We start from the raw sequence: 5,591 nt of genomic DNA, 5'->3' as shown, positions 1-5,591 counted from the left end.
ATTTGCCTATTTGTTTCCTCTACCCTAGCAAACACACTATCGATTCATCTTCTGGTTATAAAAGAAATAAACATCCCACAGGAACCCTCTGTTTTCAGAGTCAGGTAGGTGTGTAATATCTCTAGGTTTCTCAGGATGTAAAGCAAAGTATATCTACAGAAAGTGTTCCTGTCTTCTGTTACTTTTAAATTCAAAGGAAACATGGTGATTTGGTTTCATAGAACATGAGCGTCTCCCTTCCTCTGACAGCTTTAGTAATAGTGCCTGGGTTAGAAGTAAGATCCTCAGAATGTGAAAATCAAATTCTATATAATCCGCTTACAGGGGAAGCAAATTAAAAGCTATTTTTGTCATTTTTTTGAGCCCAACACATAGTCTCCTCTGCAAATGAAATCTGACACTCAATCCATCCCTACCACTGACCTGAGGAATGTAAAACTGTCAAGAAGCGTAAAATTAGCTAACAAGTCCACATGAGCAATGGGCTGTCTAGTCCAAATGTAAGATTTCTAAACAGCTTATGCTTCCTAAACAAAATCTGTTCTCTATTTTCTGTTGGTAAGTAGTTCCCCTGCAAATCACTTAAGGATTCAAGTTTACTGCATTATCTCAAAACAGCATTAACTTTCCAGCCTCTCTCTTCTCTCTCTCTCCTCTCTCTCTCTCTCTCTCTCTCTCTCAGTCATAAAATATTGCAAAGTCAAGTCTAAGCCAAAAAGCCTCAGCCTGCCTGAAAGCAGCTCTGTTGAGATGCCATTGTTGTTGTTGTTGTTGTTGTTGCACCCTCTCCTGGAGGAGGAAGCTGATGATGTTCTAGTCTCACCCACAATGACTGTCTGCAAGATCACTGTGCAAGTTGTATTGCTACAAACCACACTAGCCACTTAGAAACATGAAAGGGGAGTTGGATTCTTTAAGCCAAGTGGAAAATTTCCTGGAGACATTAAAGACTTATTTTCTTGGGGGGCCTGGGTGGCTCAGTCAGGTATCTGACTTTGGCTCATGTCATGATCTCATGGTACAAGATGACCCACTTCAGCTCTGGGCTAACAGCTCAGAGCCTGGAGCCTACTCCAAACTATGTATCTCCCTCTCTGCCCTCCCCTGCTCACACTTGCTCTCTCTCTCAAAAATAAATAAACATTAAACAATTTTTTTAAAGACTTATTTTCTCTTGTGGTTTTGGACTGTCTTTAGAAATTGATATGGATATTCTCTGGCTTTATTACACCAAGCTTTAGATATTTCCATATCTGGCTTCTGCCCATAAAAAATGAGGTCCAAAGCCATCAGTCCAAGCATTTCCTAAATGGAAATGATTCCCTCCTCAAGAGGAATTCCACTTTCAGCTTTAAAATGGAATAAGTAAAAGCATCAAGTATACTGCATAGCCTGTGTTAAGTTCTTAGCAAATGTGAACTGAAGCAGAGGCTGTAGCTGGCCCACTTTTTGTTTCCTCAAATTCTTGGTAAAAAATCTTCTTGCCATTATTCAAAAAGTCACTCAACTGTCTGTCCACCACTTCCTGCCTTTCTGTAGGGAGATGCTCTTCACTCTGCCTCAGAGCCTTTACTGGACATGGTATCTCTGCCATATGGTGGGTATTCTGTTTCCTGTACCTTCTGGTGGAGGGAATCATAGAAACAGAAATAAGAGCAGAGGAGAGGAATGGAATCTGGGAATTTACTCAATGGATGGACAGCATGACATCAAAGAGGTGCTGAACTTCTTTGGAATTCAGACTGCATACAAGCCTCTGTAAGGATCAACAGCATGGCCAATATTTTTGTTTTCTTTATTCATCCATGAATTCATATGATAACCTCCTGGATCTTTAAGGTAGCCTAACTGAGTCTCTCTCCTGCAACCAAAAGAACCTCCCTCACATGCTTCCCATCAGACCAGGCATTTTGTCCTCATCACTGTACTAGCACAGTATGTTTGCACTAAAAGGGAGCAAGCAGGGAACAAGCAGGGAACCACACAGTTGTCTTCAATTGTGAGCACACACCTGGGCTCCTAGCAGAGGACCAGCAGAGAATGCCAACTGGCATCCATCCTTCCTTAAAATCCATTATTTCTCTATCATGTGTCCATATGAAAATAAGAACTACATGGGGAAAAGTCATGAGCAAAGAGAACTGATATGATCCTTGGGGAAATCTCCTGCTTCTGGGAATGTGCTGCCTCTTAGTTCTAAGAAACAGCCTACAGATAGAATCACCAGGGAACAGCTGCTTCAGACCACAGAAATACCAGTACCTTGATGGCAGGGCTCTCTGCCCTATTTTGAGTTGATGCTTGAGCACCTGAAAGGGTGAAGTTATCTGTAACTCATCAACTCTTTGTCTTCTTCAGCCATTAACCATAGCTTTCTGACCCCTAAACCAACTGCTAATGTGTTGGCCTTATCATATTCCTGCAAACCTTACAACCTAGCTGCTTACTATGATTCATAGTTTATAACTGTGTTTCGGCATATGCTACCTACTTGAGTCTCTCTATGCTTCTCATCTCGACTCTAGAAGAGGATGATATTCCACCTAACTGCTGCTCTTGATACTTTTCAGCTGTACATAATGGCTCATATTCTCTGACCCAGCTCTGGCACCTGTGAGCAATAGAAACTGAAATTTTCACATTATTGTAAAGGAATCAGAAAATTCAGGATTTAGTCCTGGATCCATTCTTATATGATCTTGGCAAGAGCATCGTGATGTATTAGTTTTCTAGGGCCACCATAACAAAGTGCCACCACCTGGATGGCTTAAAAAATGCAAATGTTTTGTCTCACAATTCTGTAGGCTGATCAATGTGTCAGTACAGTTGGCTTTTTCTGAAAGTTTTGAAAGAAGGATGTGTTCCAGGTCTCTCCTCTACCTTTGAGGAGCCTCAGGTATTCCTTAGCTTATAGATGATCATCTCCTTGCGTCTCCTTACATTACTTCCTTCTATGTATGTCCTTGTTCAGTTTTTCCTTTTTATAAGGACACCAGTCATATTGGATTGGGGGCCCACCCTACTCCAGTATGAGCTCATCTTAACTAATTACATCTGCAACAATGCTATTTCTAAATAAGATCACATTCTGAGGTACTGGGGGTTAGGATTTCAGTATGTGAATTTGGCTGGGGGGCAGAACCTAATTCAACCTATGGCAGCTGCTAATCCTTGCTTTATCTAGTTGCCAAGTTGATGTAAGAGAAAAATACAAAAGCATTTTGCAGACTGTAAGGTACACACAAAGAATTATTAGGACTTAAAATACCTGTTGGAATTGGTTTTTTGAGCCTTACAGAACATGGCCATCCTAATGATTATCCTGTATGTGAGAACAGTCTAAAAGTAGACTTGCTGCTTCTATAAAACTGAATTTATTTTTCTGCAGGTGCTTGTTTCCTTCTCATTTATTGATTTGCATAAAATGCCACTTAATGGCTTAAATATTTATATTATGTGAACTCAGTAATAGTTTAATTTCCACAAAATAAAAACGTGCATTATCTCTTACTGCAGACAGAGTCCTTTTTTTCCCCAAGCCATTTACATTTCCATCTCCCCAAGACAGAACTTATGTAAAGGGATTAGTACCACGAAAACAAAATATATTCCTTGAAGGGGAAAATTTGACTGGTAAAAAGACTTGTACTCTGAATATCTGAATCTTTTCACTCAGAAGACTTTCTCCAAAGGCTAAGTCGATAGAGAAACACTTGAAAATCAAACTAGCTGAAATGACAGAGATTCATTATTTCCCCTACTGAAGAAAGAGACAGGAAGTTTTCTGATTCGATTTCAGAGCTTATCCAAGATATTAGTATTGGACCCGTCTTTTGCCAGGGGAGGAGGTGACAATAATCAACAATTGTTTGTAGCTACAGAAAGTAGCTACAGACATTTTTAACACCTTTGAAAATTATTTTTAAATTTCATGGCATATTTGTTTCCTGTGGCTGCCGTAACAGCTTGATGGCTTAAAACAACAGAAATGTTTTCTCTTACAGTTCTGGGGGCTACAAGTCCAAAATCTGGCAGCACCGTGCTGTCTCCAGGGGCTCTAAGGAAGAATCCAGTTCTTGCCACTTTCAGCTCCTGGTGGCTGCCCTAGGGTTCCTGGGTTTGGGTGGCGTCACTCCAGTACTGGCCTCTGTCTTCATGTTGCCTCATCCTCTATGTTACTGTGTCTTCTCTTCTCCTCTGCCTACAATCCCCTTCCTCTTTCTCTTGTGAGGAAACTTGTGATTGCATTCAAGGCCAACAGGAGTAAGCCGGGGTAATGGCCTCCTCTCAAACTTCTTAATCATATGTGCAGAGACTCTTTTTCTACATAAGGTGACATTCAGAGGTTCCAGGGACTTTGTATGGATATCTTTGGTGGGATGGGAGGTATTTTTCAACTATCACACATGGATAGAAAAAAGAAGCTTCCAATATATGTTTTGAGATCATTCATTTTCAAGCTGTTTCCAAAAAGCCTTGTAGCTCTGAGGCGCAGTAGCAGGAATCGCAGAGGAAGGTGAGATGTGACCAAATACTGAGGCTCCTCTCTTCCCATTATCACAAACAGCTCTCCTTTTTTCTGTTTTGGAAAACACGGTCCTGTGAGAAATGTCATTTCTAGGAAGGTTTCAGTGCCTTCAAAACAAGGCTGAAAAGTACTGTTCAAGATTGGTGATTGTGCAAATATCTTTATAGATACACAAAATTCACATGGAAAAAGGATTTTCTTAAACAGAACATATACTCCTAGCGTGGGAGATTCTGAGTTATTAGGTCCAGAAAAGAACCTTGGAATCTGTATTCTAGGAGGGATCAAGGTGACTGGAGCTCATGGCCAGGATCAGGTGTCTTGTAGGTCCAGGTAAAATCAGGATTCTGGCCCATTCTTGATCTATTATTTGAAATTGCTGGCAGGAGCAAGCGGGGTTCTCTAGTAACCATTAAGAATATTAGAGGCCCAGAGAGGCCATTTTCTGTGATGTAAACAGTTCAAGGCAGTATTTTTAAGGAATTATTGGCATTTGTTGAAAAGCATTAGTTCCCCCAAAGGAAAAATATTGTATGATTCCACCTCTATGTGGTACCTAGAGTGGTCCAAATTCGTAGAGCTAGAAAGAATGACGTTTGCCAAGAGCTGAGGTAAAGGAGGAATGGGGAGCTATTTTTTTCTTAGGTCAAACATTTCAATTTTGCAAGAAGGGAGGAGTTCTGTGGATGAATGGTGGTGATGTCAGCACAGAGTGAATGTGCACAATGCCACTGCATTACACGTGTAAGTGGTTAATATTGTCAGTTTTATGTTGCATAGATTTTGCCACAAATTTTGAAAATTTTTATGAAGCAGCAACATTGTCATGGGCAAATTTGGTGCTCTGCTTAGATTCCATAAGATTTCTGCTTAACATTTTTGTGCACCCTTTTCCCATCTGATTTTGCTTCTTTTTTTAAAAATTTTAATGCATATTTATTTTTGAGAGAGAGAGAGTGTGCAAGCAGGGGAGGGGCAGAGAGAGAGATATAGAGAAACACAGAATCAGAAGTAGGCTCCAGGCTCCAAGCTGTCAGCACAGAGCCCAATGCAGGGCTCAAAC

The sequence above is a fragment of the Suricata suricatta genome, chromosome 12, assembly GCF_006229205.1.
Source record: "Suricata suricatta isolate VVHF042 chromosome 12, meerkat_22Aug2017_6uvM2_HiC, whole genome shotgun sequence".
In the NCBI taxonomy this organism is placed as follows: Eukaryota; Metazoa; Chordata; class Mammalia; order Carnivora; family Herpestidae; genus Suricata; species Suricata suricatta.
This window is presented reverse-complemented; position numbering follows the sequence as displayed.